Source organism: Ambystoma mexicanum, chromosome 4q, assembly GCF_040938575.1.
Source record: "Ambystoma mexicanum isolate Mex_15411 chromosome 4q, UKY_AmexF1_1, whole genome shotgun sequence".
NCBI classification, from domain to species: domain Eukaryota; kingdom Metazoa; phylum Chordata; class Amphibia; order Caudata; family Ambystomatidae; genus Ambystoma; species Ambystoma mexicanum.
In genome coordinates this window covers 77,669,777-77,691,657 of record NC_090928.1, presented here as the reverse complement: position 1 = coordinate 77,691,657, position 21,881 = coordinate 77,669,777, and positions in this window count along the sequence as shown.

Below are 21,881 nucleotides of genomic sequence, written 5' to 3'. Positions count from 1 at the left end.
GTGGTGGTTTGAGATTCATTGTAGTGATGGTGGATTATACCTCCAGGTGGGTGGAGGCCACGGCCCTGTCCTCTGCGACAACTGAGAAGGTGGTGGAGTTCCTTTCAGCTGTATTCGATAGGGAGGGTGTTCCTGCTGGTGTTGTCACGGACAATGGCTCTCAGTTTATGTCGGGTGTGATGCAGGAGTTTTTCACCAATCTAGGAATTCGCCACCATAGGGTGTCCCTGTATAATCCGGAAGCCAACGGATTAGTGGAGCGTATGAACCCCTTTGTGAAGGGAGCCATACAATTGGCCCTCGCTAATGGTTTGCCATGGTGCAGTGTAGTTTCTGAAGCACTTAAGGCTTACAGACTGACCCCTTCTGCTCTTACAGTTTTATCTCCATTCGAGCTAATGAGGGGCAGGAAGCCTGGCTCTAAATTGAGGGTTCCTGCTCTCGGTGGGGGTGGTCAGTCACAGGTGGACATGCAAGAAGTTCTGGATAGGGACAGCTAAGACTCAGGAAACCTATGCAAGTTGAAGTTGGGGATCGAGTTGTCGTGAGAAACCTGAGGTTTGTAGCTAAGGGTTTGAGTAAATACATGCAGCCACGTGTGGTGACCAAGACGGGACATGGTTACGTAAGGCTGGACGATGGTTCCAGATGGAGCTTGAGACGTGTTGTTGTTGTGAAAAAGGGTGGTGTAGTCTTGGGGGAGGAAAATTCCTCGGGTGCTAGTGGCACGTTATCCGGTGATGGCATTGATGAGCGTTTCAACAGTGGTTTTCATGAGGTGCTACCTCCGGTTACACTCGACCTTGGGGTTGGTGGCACTACGGAAGGTGTAAGTGCAGAGTGTGGGGGTCCAGAGGGTGCTGAATTGACATCCACGAGTCCAATGGATTCTGCCTCGACTTCGGGTGGTATGGAGGCAACGATACTGGCCCCTAGAGAGCCTGACTTGGAGTCTGGGACTCGTACGACTAACCCGGCAAGGGTGAGGAGGTTTCCCTCTAAGTACAATGAGTTTATTCTATGTGCTATCACACGTTAGTTTCCTGGGTTGTTCTTGGTGTTTCCATCAAGTTGATCTTTCCTCTTTGCTTTCCTTCTCCTCCTTCCTTTTCTTTTTCTTCGTTCATTTCTTTGGGTTGTGGTTTGGTTGCGTGTTATGTTTTGTTGAATGTGTAAGGGGGGGAGAAGTGTTGTAAACAGCTCATGCCATGCTAGTGTGGAATTCTACATGTAGAATTCCACACTCCATGTTCCAGTGTTGTTTACCTACGTTATGGAGTTCTATTGGTCACTTGAAAGGGTTGATATGGGAGCTGGAGCACCGCTGGCTACAGGTTGATCGAAATAAACATCTTACCGATTCACTCGCAGTGTATGGCTCGTTATTACATACAGCTAATAAGACCTGACACCCTCCGCATTATCTTTGTGTACTGTGGCTTCCGTGCCCGTCCCTTCACTCTACCTGCATCCTGTCCTAAAACCAGATGACTATTCCATACCTGCTTGAGAATGTCTGATTCTTTTAAGAACTAAGGGATACCAGCTGACTGTCTCTGTTTGACATGGGCAGTCATGACATTCCATGTCTCTAGGTGAACGCATCTGTGCTTGTTTGCAAAACAAAATTAGGTCTAGAGTCCAGTGCCATGGTTCATTGTTGGGCACTTGGTGCTCCATGCTTTGTATGACACATTGAGGAATAGAAACTCTACCTTTCATCCTTCTGGCTCCTCAGCTAAGCAAACTTTCCATCAAGGACCACCTGTTGCATTTCAACAACATTCTGAATTGTAAATTATGGAGCTGCCTCAACACTAGATGAGATGAGATTTATTTTTGGCCTGTGGGTCTATGTAATATACTCGAGGGGTTTGAAGCATGTTAGAGATTCAGAACAAGATTTCTGTGAGGAACCGGCGGGGACTCTGGACCCTGCCTCAATCACCTTACAAATGCCTTTATTTTCGACAGGAATTGAGCAAGTAAGAGTGAGGTTTGAAGCGGCTCTCAGCCTACTAATTTCCAGTGCCTGGGGTTTTCATATCTCGGCCAGAAATTCTCTGGGGGGAAAACCGGTATTCCCCACTTAACCTTTAGCACTTCATTTAGGGTCCCCTCATCTGCCTATTGTTCTATCCTTGTTGCACATGGTTTTAAATGTATCTATTTGAGAGATAGTGACAGAGCGAGTGAGAGTGTGTGTTTGTGTGTCCGCTTGTGTGTGTGCGTGTGGGGGTGGGGGTCTGAGCAAGAGAGAGAGAAGAGAGAGAGAGGAAGAGGGTGTGTGAGAGAGAGAGAGAAAGAGGTTGGAGAGAGGCAATGTGAGAGAGAAGTGGGAGCTATCAACAGAGGCCAGCTTGAGAGAAGTGTGTGGGGGGAGCCAATGTTATTTTCCTCATTAGGACTTTTCATGCCTTGCATTGCTTTCTGTCACTTTTATGCCCTGCTCAGACCTTTTTTATGCTCTGCTACATATGACTGTTTGATTTTGTTGTGCTCCCCACCCTTCTACTTACTCTTCTACTTTCTACCTGATAATATCCTGCACTTAGGAGCCCTATTGCTATTCTTCTCCGAGCTGTCCCACAGATTTTGCTCTTACTACAGTTCTGCTTCCTTGCGTCCCACTGTGTTCAATGGGATTTGCTCCCATGAGCCCCGTTATACTTTTTCACCTGTTTTTCCTAATGTCATTTTGACCTGCTGCGATTGCAATCATTGGTGTCCACACTGTAATTTTGCCCCATTGTAATTTTGATCCAGGTGTCACACTTAAATTCTGCTCCTATCACTCACCGTTTGGGATAATGATGCCTTTGATTAAAAAAGAGTATGAGGTACTCCCCAGTTCCCTAGTCTCAGATGACTCTCAGGCTTTGGTTCTACCGATCAGGGTCAACTAGTTGTCAGGGTTCGGTCCCGAGACAGACACAGTGGCATCAGATCCCCTTTCCCACCTATTGGGCAATCGGCGCACAGAAGTAAACAAGCTCATGTCTCTAGGAAGTCTGCTTTCCTGACCCGACCTTTAAGTGTTAAACAGCGCATGAAAAAGCCTTATACCATGGCCTCGTCTGTGCGCACTTGTTCTTTCAAAGAACGTTATGGGTTGTCATGGAAACGCTGGCTACCAATGCATAGACATTTACTCCTTGGTTTACGACGAGGCGCTGTGCGTGCAATCAGCTGTTCATGATTTAAGCTCTGCCCAATCCGCACGGCGCTGCTTCTGAATTTGTTTTCGGAAAGCTGCTCTACGTACAAACTCTTGTTTCATGGTATTCCGACTCCTTGGCCTGTTTATTGGATTTGCCTGTTCTGTCCCCTGTCTGGTTTTCTGTTTTTTGCTGGTTTTCATCTCGGAACGTTACCTGGACTTCTTTGGTTCCCTTTTGTGTTTCTGCTCCCGTCTGTTGCTGACTGTTCTAACTCGATGGGTCAGACTTGATGGTCGTGCAGTTATGTAATACCTCCGTCCCCAAGTACCGCTCGAGCAGGAAAAAATAACTGCCCTAGCAATCCTTGAGGCCACAGGTGTGGAGTGTCGTCGTTAGCCTGGTACCGGGAACGTCGGAAGGACCCCTGAGTGCTGTAAGGCAAAGGGTTAGAATCAAGGAAACACCCAAAAGGCAACTGGCAGAGGGAGCAAACAAGGTACAGTGACACCAGCTTACCTAAAGAATGGTAGCATAGGTAGGAGACCTACACAGACTGTAGGGGAAACCAACAGCAGGCTGGGATGATGCAGTTGGCACTCCGGAAACACCTGGGTGAAGCAAGAACTTGATCTATGGCAAAACTTGAAGCAATCCGAGGATTCAGAAATAGAGGGACAATCCAGAGCAAAGTCCAATGTGCAAACAGAGGTCAAGAAGATCCGGGGTCAGAGAGCGCGCCAAAGTCCAAGGGTAATCCAAAGCAAGTCCAAGTAAAACGTTCCAAGGTCGAGGTAAGGATGGTAACAAGATGCAGTAAGTAACGCCTGGCAGTCCTCCGGAGAAGTAGCTGTGAAGCGACGCGCTGCATTTGCTGGCTTCTTTTGAAGCTGCAAGCGGAAATCACAGAGCGCAACGTGGCCAGCGATTGGTGCTGCCGGCGCTTCCTGGTATGCTGGCATCGCCGGGTGTGGAGGAGGCGCCATGGCAACCGCCACCGTGGAAAAGGGTGAAAAGAGGCGGGCCTGCCCACCGTGGTATCCCGCCTGCCGTGCCTCCCCTGCTGATGTGGGTGGAAAACATGATGGCGTGAAGCACCAGGTAGGGGAGACGGGTGTGAGGGAGAAGGTGGGGTTGAGTGCAGGGGCGTGACACTGACTTCGGACCGCTATTACGGACTGCCTCGGATTTTCCTTACGGACCTTTCATTTTGCTTCTCCTGGAATTTCACCTATCGGCGTTGGGACTTCAACGGACATTCTCTTGGCACTTTGGCGCATCGGCGCAAGGATAAAGGACTTGGTTGTTAGGCGTCCTCGTTCCGGCGGTGTTAGGGATTCTTTCTTGGACTTCCTTACAGGCGTCCTCGTGCCGGCGGGAATAGGGGTGCTACAATACTTCTGGAACCTTGTTCTTCTTCATTGCTGCTGTTTCCATTCATCAAATCGTTTTCATCTTTCTACACTGGTAAGCAGAGTAATTATGCTTGCTCATATTTATTTGGCTATACGTTTTGCCTGTGTAACAGTCTGTTCTATTTCCCAGGGTTACACCTCATGCCCTTGCTTGAGACACTAAACCAAGTTAAACAACACCCTAGTGAGTTCTTTGTTGTATTCATGTTTAAGCCTGATATCTGTTTTGTGCCATTTTACTAATCCTTTGCTTTTCTTTGCAGCCAGCGTTGTACCAGGGCGTAACACATTTTTCAGGCAATACTCACCTAAATCTGTCCTTTTGTACTCTTGAGGGGTATATTGTCAGGAAGCCTATATTGCTTCACGACGTGTCAAGCCACCACTTATGATTTAGCCCTTGGGTATAACATATTCAGAAGCCTTATAAAATGGATGCAGCTATGGATCCATTGGCTGCATTAGCCCAATTGGTGGCTGACCTCAGGGCTGATATGACGGTAGCCCATGACGCTAATCAATGTCGTATCACTGAGTTACAAGCTGGCTTGCAACCCGGGGCCGAGGCTCCTGCCTCCACCTCAGATACTGCCTCAGGCGGGGTCCAACCTAGACAAGATACGGTCCCTGTCTATATGGCAGCGCAGTTTCCTCTGGCCCCTCCAGAAAGGTTCTTAGGGGATCCTAAGACCTTTTGGACATTCATAAATCAATGTAGGTTACACTTTTTGTGTAGACCTACGTCATTCCCTGATGCTACTACAAAGGCGGCATTTGTCCTATCGAATCTGGGAGGCACAGCTGCAGTATGGGCCAATCCTCTGTTGGAACAAGGAAGTCAGCTGCTCTACAATTGTGATGCATTGATCACGGCAATGACACGCGTCTTTGATACGAGGTATAAATCACAGGCCACGGATCTAGAATGACTTTCTTTGCATCAAAGAGAGACTTCTCTTTTGGGGTACCTGGCGACGTTCAATCAGCTAGTTGCAGAAACCGACTGGCCAGATGAAAAGAAGGGGGCCTTGTTTTACAAAGGCTTTTCTGAAACCTTGAAAGACGTCTCGGCTACGGTACCTGTTGTACCTACAGGTTTTCCAGAATTGGTTGATCTCGTACTGCAAATAGACGCACGCAAGGCAGAACATAAAGGGGAGAAAAGGATATCCCCCTCAGTTCCTCCTGTAATAACCCCTGCTTTGACTGCTGAACCCATGCAAATTGGAACATTGAGAGGTCCATTTTCCACCACAGAAAGAGAACATCGCAGAAAAACCAATCTGTGTTTCTATTGTGGTTCATCTGAGCATTTATTACGACTCTGCCCAAAGAAACCCAAGAAGGCGGGAAACACCAAAGCCTGACAATAGAAGGGGTCCCTTTGTCGAGCCATGTTGTTATGGATCTCGGAAGATTGGTTCCCTTTTCTGTTTCGGCTACCTTGTTTTACCCCTCGAGGGAGCCCTGGTCAGTTGATAAAAGCCAGCAGAAGAATTACTAGATTACCTGGATCAGGCATTAAGTTCAGGTTTCATACCTCCTTCTAGGTCCCCTGCAGCTTCTCCTCTTTTTTTGTTCCCAAGAAGGAGGGGATCTATGTTCCTGTATTGATTACAGGGAATTGCACATGATTACAGTCCGGAACTAGTATCCAATTCCACTGATCTCAGTACTGTTGGATCAACTTGGCCCTTCTAAATACTTTACCAAGCTGGACCTGAGAGGTGCTTACAAGCTGGTCAGAATAAGAAAAGGCGAGGAATGGAAAACGGCTTTTAAGACTAAGGGCCTCATCAGGACCTCGGCGGTAACCCTTAAATCCGGCGGTAGCGCTATTACCGCCGGATTTAAGGGTCCGCCGAATCAGGGCCTTGGCGGATTTCAACCCAGCTCTGAGCTGGTGTGAAATCCGCCGAGAATTTGCGCTCATACCGCCGGCGGAAAATCCGCCGGCGGTATGAGCGCGAAATTTCCCCATTGAGCCCAATGGGGAATGGGGCATTCCCGAATGGGCTCAATGGGGAATGGGGACTTCCAAGTCCGCCCAACTCGTGATCCCGCGCTATTAGCGCCGGGGGCTATGGCGGTCGCGCTAATAGCCCCGTGCTAATACCGCCGGCGTTACCGCCGAGGTCGTGATGAGGCCCTAAATACGGTCTTTTTGAATATTTGGTCATGCTGCTTGGCCTGTGCAATGCACCTGCCACATTCCAGTACTTCATTAATGATGTTTTCAAGGACTTACTGGATCGCTTTATGGTTGTCTATCTTGACAACATTCTCATCTATTCGCCTTCTTATGAAATGCACGTTCAACACGTATCCACACTCTTACAGAGATTGCGTGATAATAATCTTTACGCCATATTCGAAAAGTGCGTGTTTCATGTTACCCAAGTGGAATTCTTGGGTTACGACATCACCAACGATGGTGTGAATTCCCTTCAATCCTTTTTAGGGTTTGCAAACTTTTATAGGAGGTTTATCCGTTCTTTTTTGGCTACCGCAGCTCATTGACGGCGCTTACTAGCTCCAAAAGTCATTTCATCTGGACTGATCAGGCCCAAGATGCTTTTGACACCCTAAAGTCCGCTTTAACGTCGGCTCCGGTGCTCCAACATCCAGATCCGGCACGTCCGTTCATTGTTTAAGTAGATGCTTCCGACCAAGCAATCGGGACAGTTTTGTCACAGTTATGTGCGGATACAGGTTTTCTTCATCCGTTGGCCTATCACTCCAGAAAGCTCACTAAATTTGAAATTAATTATAACATTACTGAACGTGAGTTGCTAGCGGCACGTGATGCTTTCATGGTTTGGAGGCATCATCTTCTTGCCTACAGCCGGAATCGCCACTACTTTGAACTCAGCACCATCTTGAGTAACACAGTGTGGAGTGTCCTTTTCCAATTCCATCGTGACACGAAAACAAAAAAAGATACGGTGAATGAACTCACACTGTACGCTTGGCATCCGTCAAGGAGCCAGATGAAAATACTTATAGGGGTAGTCGACCTATTATCCTTTGCTTTTGCTGTACATTACAATCAGCTTTAAACATGGAGAATGAACAATGACAGCCAATTATTGCTCCTCCTGGTCATATCCTCTCCAATCAGCCAAGCAGTTAAGGGCATTACTCCAACATCTAAAATACAATGTACTCCATATTCAGTGTCACCACCTACGAAACAAGGGGAAGGACATGCAGAATGATTGGCAGGGAAATAAGTGTTCAAGAAAAAAACATCAAAGACATAGGCCCTCATTCCGCGTTTGGAGGTAAGTAACGGTCCTTACCGGCATGGCGCAAATAGCGCATCCGTGCAGTCATCAATCCCTTAATAGAGGACTATTACGACTTTGCGGGCATGAGCTTTGCACCATGCCGGTAACGGCATTACCCCCATGCCGTTAAAGGCACAAAAAATGCCCTTAGCGGCATCATGCATAGCACAGATAGCACTACCGGCATGAACCAATGTGGCATTAGCAGTGACCGCTATTAGCGGTCACCGCTAATAACGGTCACCATAAATAAGTGGAACCGGAAATAGCATCATCGCACAGGAACGGAAAGGAGCACGGCGGCCATCTTTAAAAACACAATCCATTGCCATACTCACCACACAGGACCTGTGGGACTCTGCTGTTTGTCAGAAAACCTTCTCCAAACACACAACAATGCCCAAGGCCCTTAAGAAGGAGCTGCCCGCCAGCGCAAGGAGAGATTCAGTGAGGATGATTTGGGGATGCTAGCCGGGACACTGCAGGAGCATGATGGTTTAGTCTTTGCCAACAGCCTGAAGAATGAGGCCATTCTTTTTAAAAAGGAGATCTGGGCTCTTGTTGCACAGAAAGTCAGTGCTGTTGGAAACACCTCACGCACCACCAAAGACTGTCGTAAGCGCTGGGATGACTTGCGACTAGGAGTGAGAAACATACTCTCTGTCAACCGGAGCCAGGCAATGGCAACAGGAGGAGGTCCCAGCTCACCCATAAAGCTGACCCCTTGGGAGGACATCTGCGCAAGCATGATCGGAATTGAGGGGATTGAAGGTGTTGGCGAGATGGAGTGTGGCGCCACAACATCGGCCGATGGAGGTGAGTGTCCTAACAGCACACTGTTATGCAGAGTCTGAAGAAAGTCAACCAATATGTAAGTCCAAAGAGGCAAGCCATGGTCCAACACACACAAACTCCCAGCAAAGTAGGCGGACGCATCACAGACACATGCAGATGCCTGCAGCAAGGCAATGCCGTACCTGACACATACCACACAAAGATGTACATGCCATAAGTCATACAGCATGCAGGCCCCAACAAATATGCACGTCAGATAGCATAGTTCTTGGCCAACCTGAGCGACCCTGACGTATGCCTGCATAACCCACCCATGTATCAAACAACGTGTTCATCCAAACTCAAATGTCTATTACCCTCAATTGTGTGGATGATCAATTGTCCAAATGTATGTATAATGCCTATCAAAACATCACTCATGCCGTCCCTCTCTTCGACCCCCACAGGCTCTGACAATGACAGCGATGGGCAGGACGCTATCCCCGCGAAGACCACACCCCGGAAGAGGTCCCGGGATGACGCCAACTGCCCTTCGACCTTGAAGGGACAACCCAGGGGCCACCGTGCACCACCAGGCAGGACACCCCAGGTTGCCAGTACACCGGTGCCTCCAAGGGCCGTAGGGGCCGAAGCACCAACACCCATTGCCCAGCCTGACAAATCAGTCGAGGCACCACACTATGAGGAGTCTAGTTTGGCTGGGGAGGTGGCAGCCACAGCACCCCAGGCTGTGGAGGACCCACAGGAAGAGGTATCGGTGCCCATTGAGGACAATGCATCAGATCCGCTCCACAAGCCCAGTCCACCAGCATCCCCCCAAATATAATTCCTGGAAACAGACCATGCCACCACCCCGGAGCAGCCTGGCCAGGAGAAAATGGAAGGGCACTTCAGTCCTGTAGGGCTGAGTATTGAGGCTGAGCAGGCTCAGCAGGACAGGCAGGAACCATCAACCTCCACAGGTACACCCACAGGGCCGCTGCGTGCAGCACAGCTGACTGCCCTTGTGCAGCAGTTCCTTGAGGACTGCACACTGGCTAGGCAGGAGTGGCGGGAGAACATCGCCTCCCTAAGCAGCTCCATCTCTGAGAACACCACCTCCATGGGCAAAATAATTGCCGAAAACACTAGCCGCCTCTGCGAGGAGGTCTCTGCCCCCCGCCAGGTACTAGGCCGCATAGCCGATGCAATGGAAGCAGGGCATACAGCCACCAAGTTCGAGCAGGCGGCCACACCGTCATCATCCAGCTTGACCCAGACGAGCCATGTGCAGGCAAGACATGCCGCCACCTGGTCCAGGGAGTGCGAATTGACAATCTGGGCAGCCTCAGGTAGACATTGGAGACTTGATGGGACACGTGTGGGGGAGTTGTGGGGGATGGGGTGAGGTTGTGTGGGGGAGTTGTGAGGGGAGACGAAGGGGGGGGTTATCATTGTTATATTTAATACACCCGTTGTGTGAAAAGCAAGACCTGAGTGGACATTCATCATTGCGCATGTGTCATTTATTCATATACAGTGCATAGTGTGCACGTACCCACACACCCAGTGGCCTCTGCCAGAATGTCATGTCACCCTCTGCAGTCATGTCTGTCAGTTATATTGTGCAATCACTGACTGACGCACAGCACGTTCCTGCAGTGCATCGGCACCACAATGATGTGCAGCCACTTCTTCTTCATCCCCTTCATCATCACCAGGCGTAGCAGTTCAATGTCAGGGGTCAGGGGCACGTTGCGTTAGATAAAAATGTTGGGCAGCATTACACATGCAATGATGGTCTTGGCCACCTTCCATGCCTTTTGAGGAGTGTCCCACCTGACGGCCTAAGGCAGCAAAACCATGCCTTGAACAGGATGAAGGCCTGGTCAATGTCCACATGGGTAAGTGTGTGGGATCGATTGTAGTCCTCCTCATGCCTGTTTTGTGTGTTTCGGACAGGGGCGATGAGCCACGGCATGAAGGGATAGCCACTGTCACCTGCATGGGAGGCTTTAAAAGCTATATGTCAGTCGATTGATGATGGACAGCTGTACTAGTCACACATGTTGTCAGATTATCGTTGGTCACATGCACATGTCACTGGTTGTATGGATGCCATTTTTAGGCCCTCAATGTGTCCTGTGCCATGGAATAATGGTGTGGGTTGCATCTTCAAGATGATACATGGTGTGCTCTGCCATATTGTAGCTCATGCATTGTGTACGCATACAGCTGTGTTTGTGTAAATTTAGTGATGTCTTGTGTTCTGTAGGATTTTCTGATGGGGAGCGTTGGCAGTAGGCTCTGCAATGTTAGGCATTCTGCGCTGATTTTTGACATGGTGACACGCAGCATTCCAGTGGTTGATACGGGATATCGGGCACAACTATGTGTAATGATCTTGCTTGTGTCGACTTCCATCTGCACCTGTTTAGTTTGCGATAAACCACCTCGATGGCATGGAGGCCACCTTTTGTTTCAGGAATCTCCTGGGGAGTCCGTGGTAGGGATATGTATTCCCTTGTGTGCTTGTGGAGGGCATCCAGCACTTGATTCTGGTTGCAAGGGAATGAGGGTGGTGATATGCCATACATGTACCACACTGTGTGCTTGTAGGTGGCTGTGGAAAGGAAGTGGAGCACCAACACTACCTTCAATAGAGGGGGGATGGCGGTGCATATTTCAATGAGGCTGACAATCGTTTAACATGTCCACAATGGTGTTGATGGTGTCCCGGTCCAGACGGTACAGGGTGTGGTTGTGCTGCGGGGTTGGGTTGGAGGGACTGGCTCTGATGATTGGGATTGGGGGCTGCATGCGTAGTTACGCTGGCTGCACTGGTGGGGCATGCTGGGCCAGTCTCACCCTCCTTCTCCTGCTGCGTCTCCTGTGTGGTGCCTGCTATTGGTGTTGGTGTTGTTGCTGGTGTTGCAATGCATGCATGTCCTCCAGCTGAAGTGTTGCTACTATTGGATTGATCTTGGTGTGGAAAGGGGTGTGCTCCTTTTGGTCAGGCCCATTCTCCATTGCCTCTACCTGTGTTGATGGTGTGCACCTGTGGCAATTGGGAACACTGCACATGGTATTTTACGGTTGGTCAGAGATGCCGGTATTTACGGCATGCCGGAATGCACTGTTTACGCCTTCATGATGCCGGTATTTGCATGTCCGCTTCACTGGTGATCTCCTCCAGTTTACGGCATGCCGCTATTGCCGGTATGAAGGCCCGCGTGCCCGTGCCCATGCCGCTATTAGAGGCACCGTTATTTTTGATGCCGCTAATAGCTATTTGGATGGTGGGAATAGCCCGGAGCGGTAAGCGATGCCGGTAATCCTTTACCGGCATCGTTCATCCCTTATCTCCAACCTCGGAATGACCCCCATAATGTCCTGTATTTTGGTTTGATTTTATCTAAAACATTTGATCTAATCACATTCGATCAAATTTATTTGACCTCTTTTCGGTCAAAAATGTGGTGGGAGACCCCTGCAACCCCCACCCTCCCCCCACTTCCCCTCAACCTAATCTATACCCTTACCCACCCCCATATATATATTTAATTAAATTTGACTGAAAAATAAATAAATAAATCGATCAACTGTTTTATGTCAAATGTTTTTAGGTTAATTATGCTAATACCGTATTTTGGGATATCATCATAAAAAACAAACAACTGGTTTGATGCCAAAGTGGATCTTGTAGAGGCATAGATATTGTTGAAAGGGATCTTATGAAACGGAAAGTGGAACTGTATAATGCAAAGCCAAATCCCATAACGAAATCTCAGAGGAGGGCATCGCTTGCAATGCGGATTGCCATGTTTTTATATATCCTCTTTGTTCCATCTAACTGAACACAAACAGATTTATCGAGTTGTTCTTATTTTAAAAACCTGCCCTTAGCCTTACATAAAGTTGTGGTCTCAGGAATAATCACAGACGGCTTTTAGGATCATGTCAATAGGGAACACACAAAGGGGACCAGCGTGGAGAAAACGGTATAGTACTCTGTTAAGCAAACCCTGATTCGTGTGTTTGGAGATAGAGCCAGGATAGGCATTGGTATAATGATTCACAAATGTGTTGTGTCCACCAGATTATGGATGATAACTAATGGACCCATTTTTGTCCGTCTGAAGGGCATCATAAACCTTGAAACTTAATGTGAATTGAGAACCTCTAACTGGAATCATAACAGACAGTAACCTATGGACTACAGACTAGGTGAAAGAAGAACTGCTCTGTAGCATTGGGAGCCCTATGTGCTCGCTGCTTTGGAAAGAAACGAGCCAAGTCATGGCTCACTGTATGCCATTGAACCTAGGTTTAGGGTAACAGAGTTAGGCGAATCCACCTGCTCATTAACAGGTGCAAATGCAAAGTGCATTCCATAAGAATCCATTGGTTTTACGCCTGTATGAACATCTTATGCAGGTGTAAAACATGGTGCTCTCCCAAAACGGATGAGGAAATCAAAGCTGAGATGCAAACTCGGCTTTGATCTCCTGCGATACCGTGGAAAGGCAGGAACATACTCTGGTGAAGAAAAGTAGAGCGTAATTGTCTAATGCCTTGCTTTTACACCTTAGTTTTCCACTCACCAGCATTTTAAATCACCCCCTTTGTGTTGTGATATTCTCACTGTAGCAGACATACGACAGACTTCATAAGGTAAACGTCAGCATATGTTTGATGTAAAGAAAACACTGTGGTAGGTTAGAGGAATCCGGCCAATGTACTCACATTATTTTGATAAGATGCTGGAATGCCACGGGAGCATTGCAAGTGCCAAACACATTACCAGATAATTGTATAAAAAGTACTTATTCCAAAATACTGTCTTGCAGTGATCTGCTTCTCCAATGTGTATGACGTGATGTGCTCCTGAAAACGAGTTTGGTATCAAAAGGCTGCAATAGGAGCCTGATCCAACAAGACATGGATCAATGGTAAGTTCTACTCATTGTTTATCGTGATAATAATCACCCCTTGTGTAATTAATACGCAACCTCAGCTCGCTCCTTTTTTTGAGACTACGAATAAGAAAAGACGTGGCCAGGGGCTAATAGTGTCTGAGAAACTAGTTCTGTAAACATTCTCTGATGTACTTACATACTTGCATAGATGGCTGTCATTTCTTAGTGCGTTAATTTGTCCACACATATAATGGGCACCGGTTACAAGGTCTATTTAGCAAACATATATACACGTGGGTCTGCAGCTTTTGGATTTCCAGATGTTTTACACTACAGACCTAGCCAGCATCGCCCATGGTGAGGGATTATGGGAGGGTTGTATTAGAAAACATCTGGAGCACCGCATGCTTCAGATCCCTGATCTTTACAATGGGTAGGCAGATGATTGGTGGCCTTTTTATGGTGAACTCTCCTGCTATTAAGCAGACTACACTCAAGGGGGGCAATGTTGCGCAAGCTCTAAGATGGCCGACGCCTGAGAAGCTCTGGCTCTGGCACATGAATCCTGTATAAAAATCCTTGGCACTGGGGTACCACTCGACACCCTGGGTATCACTGGCTACTCGGCGTGAACTGGGGCACCCCTGGATATAATTGTAGTCCCAACAGAGCTGTTTCTGGCAGTGAGCGTGGAGTGGGGGAGGGGCGCAGCCTCCCTACCAGCAGAAAGTGCAGGCAGAATTGCCCGGCGGCCCTGCTCCGGTGAACCTTGCTGGGACGTGGCCGCGCTGTCAGTGGCAGCAGCCCCTGCGGACCCGGCTCTGGGTTACAGGCACAAAGAGCCGGAGGAGGGGTGGATGAGGCCGGTGGATCCCGGCTGCTTGCTCGATGGCGGCTGAGCCCAGCAGGTGAACTCCAGACCAGAGAAGAGCGGGGCACCCAAAGGCAAGTGAATCTCCTGTGGTGCCGGGATTGTTGGAGCAGCTTTGCTGGCGTGCTAGGGTCGCCGTCCATAGTACCGCCATGTGCAGGGGGCGGAGGAGCGTGGAGAGTTGGCTGCCATCCTGGGCGCTCCCATGGCGCTGATTAAGATCCCTGTATTCTGCGCCATGCAGGCCCGTGGGGGCCCTCGTTTGGATCTCGCCCCACTGACTGAGTGTGTCCTCCTGCAGCTCGGACATGATTCCCTGGGAGCCTGCAGTGACGGTTGGAGACCTTCTTTAGTTTTCTGGTCTCCCGCGTACTGGCGCCTGCTGGCAGTGGTGGAGGTCGCCCTGGTCCCTGAACCTCGGGCTGGCCACAGCTGGAGGGGGGGCACAGTGACCTTGGGGTCCCCAGTGTGCGCTGGCAGGACCCTGAGCTCCTTGGGACTATGTGCTGATTCTTGGTTGGTCCCCCTCACTGGTGCTGAGCTGCAGGTGCCCACCGCTGCCTGTTATTGGAAACACTGCCAGAGAGCGGCGAAGGAGTTATCGCTCTGAGCGGACCTGGGGCGTGTGACTGCTAAGCAGGTGCAGGAGTCTGGAAGGAATAGCTGCTCAAGCCTCGGGGGTGGATCTAGAAGCAGCTGCCATGCTTCTGCAGAGTAACCTCCTGCAACTGACCTAGCCCCTCCCCGCAAGCCGCAAGTATTAGACTGGAGAGGCAGGGATTCAAGGCGCACAGGGGGGCAGGTGAGAGCAAATCTAGTCAACCTAAGGGCTATAGCCCAGGGTCGATGGGTGCAAGGAAGCTTACTGTATTAGCCTAACGTCACATAGCCCGCGGAGAGCTCCGGGCAAGAAATCTGACGACGCACTTATGGGAAACCCTAGGAAACCATCCAAAATGGACCAATTCGCTCGAGCCGATCCCCCCAGCATACTCAACCTTCTGTCCAAGATCAAGCACAAGCTCAGATCGATGTCGCTGCCCTGAATCAAATGTTGCTGGCCCTCAAGAGCAGCACAGACAGTTTAGGGACGAAAATAGATGCTCTGTCCTTTAAAGTGGATGTTTCGGCCATTCGAATTGACAATCTCTGTGGCCGCATGACTGAGGCCGAACAACGGATAGGGGAGGGGGAGGACAAGCTGGCCATACTTCAACGAGAGATGACTGAGGTACAGCTAACAATGAAGAAAGTGCTAACTAAGAATGAAGAATTGGAAGGGCGCGCACAACGGAATAACATTTGTATACTGGGCGTTCCAGAGTCCACCCCGATTGCTAATATGGAGCAGTTTGTAGAGACCTTGATGAGGGATGTTCTTGGAAATCCTCCCTTCACTTTGATGTTCATGGTGGAGCGGGCGCACCAGTCGTTGGCGGTGAGGCCGCCCCCCGGGGCCCCTGAGCGCCCGATCATCGCCCGGATCTTCAATTACAGGGACCGGGACATTATCCTTCGAGCAGCCAGGGAAAAGGGTGAACTGCGATGGGGATCCTCCACGATCCGTCTGTTCCCAGATTTCAACCCGAGTGTGCAGGATCAACGTAAGGTGTTTTCAAGCGTCAAGAACATCCTGAGGAAGAAAGGAGTGAAGTATGCAATGCTGTATCCTGCCAAACTCCGTATTCAACAGGGTGGGTCCACTGTATTCTTTACATCACCGGAATTAGTGGAGTGGTTTGCAAGGAACCTCCCGGATCCTATCGGACCCTCAACGTTCATAGGGTTTTTTTTTTTCACCGAGTAGAAGCAGCTCGGCCACCGGTTCACGATGGACTCCTACTTCTAGGCCCGGGTTGGGCCCCCAGTGCCGTACTATTGCCATGGCTATATGGAGCGAGTAAGTCGCCTCAAACACCCCTGAACCCGCAGCCACTGCAGTCTGTTGAGTTGATTTGACTGTTTGAAGTTAGCGTTATTGGGATTATGGGGAGGGCATGGGCGCCGGTAGGTTCTGGTTTCTGGCGTGGGAGGGTAGGTGGGGTTAGTTATTATGGTCACGACTAATTTGGAATTGCACCGCTGGGCTCACTCAGCTTCACTGCACCCGAGCAAATGCGATCATAACACCTATGTCCACTTTAAAAGATTATCTGTGCACACCGTCACAACTATGCTGAACAGATGGCCAGTACCGCTGTAACTAGTAAGCGTGGGTGGACCCTGTCAGTACTGACCTGGAATATACGAGGGCTGACTAACCAGAAAAAGACACGGTTGATAGCCAATTTTAGCAGAAATCACGGTGTAAATATACTATGCCTGCAGAGAGACACACATGGCCAAGGGCACCCCCCCTTTAGGATTTGCGGGGTGGGGTACCCACTGATATGAATCCTCATACACATCACATTCCAGAGGGGTAGCCACCTATATACATAAAACACTGCAATACAGACTACACGAGCGGATCGGGGATGACGAGGGGAGATTATTATTACTCGCGGGGGAGATGCTAGGAACTAAAGTACTGATTATATATGTTTATGCGCCAAACACTGATTCCCCTGAGTTCTTCTCTCAGTGTGCCAGATATCTCCATAAATTCATAGGCTATGAGATGATATGGGCTGGAGACTTCAACACGCCCCTCATGACGTGTTGCAAAGTTATTTAGACGAGATAGCCCTGGGATGCCTGGACCCCGAGCAGGGAAACGCCCTCAACGACCACATCACTGAGGTCCGCAACGCCATTAAGGCACTCCCCAATGGGAAAGCACCAGGCTTAGATGTTATCACCACAGAATTCTATAAAGCGTGCATCAACCAGGTCACCCCCCAGTTGCTGGCTATGTATGATATCGCCCGGTCTAGCGGTATCCTCCCCGAGTCGACCAGATCTGCTCTAATTACTGTCCTATTGAAGCCCGGGAAAGACCGCACCCACCCTGCCTCTTACGGGCTGCTTTTGCTTATAACTACTGATAATAAGATACTTGCTAAAATCCTGAAGGACCGCCTACTCCCGCACATGCCGGCCTTAGTCTTGCCATACCAGGTGGGATTTGTCCCAGGCCGCTTCACCCAGAATAATCTACGCCGTCTCTTTACTCTTATACACAACATTAACCCTGACATACCGATGGCAGTCGTCACCCTGGATGCGGGAAAGGTGTTTGACTCTCTCGAGTGGCCCTTCCTCTTTGAAGTGCTCCTGAGTTCTGGTCTAGGGCTCACATACAATGAGTGGGTCAAACTCCTGTACATAGCATACAAAAGCAGAAGTGTACACGAACAGCCTTATTTCCGCTCAGATAACCCTGACACACGGTACTAGACAGGGGTGTCCTTTCTCCCGATCCTGTTTGCCCTCGCAATGGAACCCCTGGCCTGTCATATTCGGGAACTACACGCTCAGCATGGGATCCGCACGCGTGAGCACCTCTCTATCATATCCTTATACGCGGACGATATACTTGTTTATGTAAAACACCCTCGCCAAAATCTCTTTCCACTCTAATGGAAGAAGTGACCAGATTTGGGGAACTATCTGGGTTTAGGATCAACTGGGAGAAGTCCGAGGTCCTCCCCCTTACCCGGGTTGTACAAAGGGCAGATGTGGGAAATAACTTTTGTTGGTGTCCCCAGGGTCTTCGGTACATAGGTATCACAATATCCACGGTCTGGGAGGTGGTGTACAAAGAGAATTATGTCACGCCGCTAGAAAACTTGGAGCTCAAAGTAGATTCATGGATTTTGCTCCCGATCTCGCAGGCCGCCCGCATAGCATTGGAAAAATGGTTATACTCCCTAAACTCCTGTATGTATACAGTAATGTACCAATTTGGCCACCGGCAAGCTACTGGAACCGGGTTAGGAGACTGCTGATTAGACTGGTATGGGCAGGTAGACACCCTAGGGTCGCATATGATATCCTTGCCAGGCCATTCGAGCTCAGCGGTCTGGAATACCCAGACATGTATTTCTATTATCTAGCCGTGCAGGTGCAATTCATATCAGATTGGAACCCTCCCAACCCCTAATCCCCACATAACCGGATAGCCAAGGCCATAGCACACCCGGATGATTTAATGGGTATGATGTGGGGTGTCAGAGACCCAGTACCGAAAGGCGAGATACAACCCATCTTGGTAACTTGTAGAGCGTGGGAGAAGATATGTCAAATACTAGATACAGCTCCATCGTTTCTGCCGGAGTTCCCGTTATACATAGTAGGTATTCCACTTACACATGAGAGGTCCTTTAAGGACCGGTTTAAATCATTTGGAGTACATAAGCTGGGGGATTTGGTATAGGACGGCCGATTTGTTGAATGGGAAGAACTTAATACTAGGGGGGAGCACGATGCGGTAAAGTTATTTCACTACCACAGACTGCGATGTACCCTGAGGGCCAAGTGGCCTGATGGTCCCTCGAGCCCTCCCACCCACCCAGCACAATCCTAAATGCACACCCAGGTCCACCAGCAAATTAGTATTCTCTATTTACAGTCTTGTAAGGCGGGGAGGGTGGTACAGTCACATGTGTACAAAACCAAGTGGGAGGCATCTCTGCGTAAAACGCTGAGTCAGGACCAGTGGAAGTCTGTGTGTATGCAATCGCAATATGTTTCCTTGAATTGTCGCTATAGACCGATCCATTACAAGTTTGTACATCAAGTTTATTACTCACCTGATACTCTAAGTAAAATTTTTCCTGAGAGCCTGTCCACCTGTAAAAGATGCAGTGCCGAGCGAGCTGATTTTTGTCACTTTAGTTGGAACTGCCCCCTCATTCGGACCTTCTGGGACAACATAGAAGGGGCAGTGGCTGAGATGCACGAATCGGCTCAAACATTTTCACCTTAACTATGGCTTCTCACTCTGATTGATGGAGGCAGCCGTACAGAAAGGAAACTTCTGGGCATGGCCTCTGTGATGCTAGGTGCTTGGTGGCCAGAACTTGGGGGAAGGCCAATCCCCCTACCTTTGAGAGATGGCTGGAAAGCATGGAGCTGTGTGAGCGCAGAGAGACTATGTTTGCCTCTTCACTCCCAAGCATGAGTCGCCCATTTGACTACTGGCCGCCCTTCTGGCAATACCAATCGAATAAAGCGTGTCTGGAGCTAGCGCCAGTTCCTTCCTCAGGGCAACCCTCTGGGTGATGGATACCTGGAGGAAAGGAATTGTACATATATGGGAAGATCGTTACAACCGTTGGCTTGGTCAGTCTGTAATCCTGTTGGTGTACGGTATATGGTAACTTTGATGAACAACGGCGTCTGTCGCAGGGTAGGTGTGAGCTTGTTTGCTTGGGGGGGTTGGGGCCGGTGGGGACGTTGTTGCGAGAGTTCAGTGCCCTCACCTGTTAATGTAAAACAATAAAAACATTTTTTTTTTAAAAAAGCAGACTACACTCATCCGATGAAATTAATATGCAGCATAATGCAAGCACAGGCTGTTAGTGAGCATTCGGGTTGGGTCTCTGAAATCAAATAAATGGCTGACTGTTAAACTAAAAGAAATCATTATTTTGTGCTATCCCAGGTAATATGAAGGTTGAATTTATCAATTCAGGAGCGATACATTTAAAAAATAACTTCAAATTGTGGCACATTTACTAAAACGAAAACGATGTGTTCTGTGTTTCCTTGCAACAAGCCATGCTTAATGCCATAATTTGAAAAATGATTGAGCCTTTAGACCTATGTTCAGCTTTCACATTTTCCAAAACTGCTTTCGAAAACAAAGGCATTTTAGTTTTTTTCTGGCAAATGCCAGATTTATGAAGTTGCAAGTGTGCTGCCATTGCCCTGGCAATAGAAAAAGAACAGCCACAGACTTTATGTTAAGGTTCCTGCCAGGCCTGATGCATAATCAAATTGTCCATCGCCCCAGAACTGTATTTGCCCAAGAATGGGAACACTTAGAACAGTGGTCCCCTTCAGGCCTGATTCTTGACCTTTCTCTGAGAATTTTGGGTGTGCTCAGCCACTCCTTAGCAAATGCTCCTGTGAGGTTACAGCAGGTCAATGGCACAGCAACATTGTTTTTCCTTTACTGGCATTCTTTGTCCATAGTTCAGGAGACGTTTCCTGTGACTTAGCCCATGGTATTTCTGTGTTGGCGTAGAAACAAAAACAATGCAACAATATTCCATGGGTCTGGCAGACGGACATTGATCAAGTTGCAGGAGTGCGCGCGCCCCCAGCATGCATACTCACAATCTCTGTGCTGACCTACAGTACAGTAGCATACTTCATCCAATGTAATATCTCAACCGTTCATTGGAATTTCTCCACCCGCCTTGCAGCGGGCCCCTACAGCCAACATCTCAGGTGTAGAAGAAAATGCCTTCACCCAATTGCCCTACTTCCCTCCCCACTGACTCCCTCTCAATTTGCAAAAAAACATTAGATTAAAAAAACATTAGCTACATTTAAAACCTCAGTATCATACCTTGACCTGTGCAAGAATATTCAGCGTTCTACAGCCTCCAATCTCATATTCAGTGGCAGCCGCCATCACGTGACCTTACTGGTAGTGAACATCAGATTGATTTAATTAAAACTCGATCACGATAATGATGGTCAGCACTTCACTTCTTTTTCTGGATGTTTTTAAGTGCAGGGAAAAAAAAGTGCCACGAAATAGGACCAGCATATTTATTAAAGACTTTCATGGGTTGCGGAGTGTTTAAAATTTCTTTTTGCAGTTGTGGAGTCTCAGAAGTATATTTATCCATACTAATAGTATTTTTATTTTGGTCAAATCTCTCCGAGTCACTCTCTCCACACCCGAAGGCTATATTGATACTTTTAGAAATCCATATGCAGCTTTGTCTTCCATTTTGTTCTCAGGCTTCAAAGACAGACATCTCTTTTACCTAAGAATTGATGTCCATTTAATTTCTCCTGGAAGTTGTTGACTTTCTGAATTTTAAGCATAAATTTATTTTGATATATAAAAAAAACATGGACAGACTTCTATATTTGTAAGCATTGAATGTTATGACTTCTCCCAAAAAGTTACCTGATGGAGATCCTCGACCACTAGATCACCTCAGGTATCACTGCAGCAACAGTGGTTATCGATATCCAGAAGAGAAACGGCCTGGATTACACACTACAAAAAGCTTCAACCCCAGTAATTTCATTCTTGACTCCAATAAAACAGGTTTCAGGCACAGAATCTGTTTTCTCACAGTTGGATTATCTGTGAAGAACCTAACTGCAGACACTGATAGCATCAATGCCTTGATAATCCTGGACAGTTCCATGTGAAAAACACAGCCCCTATATACTATTGTACAACAATGCACATGTAACACTTTAAAGTTAAATAGGTACTATGTTTTCACATGTTACGTCCAGGACCAATCGGCTGCACACAATCAACCACCTGATCCTACTTGACTGTACTTGGTCAGTTGCTTGACTCCATGCATTCTAGT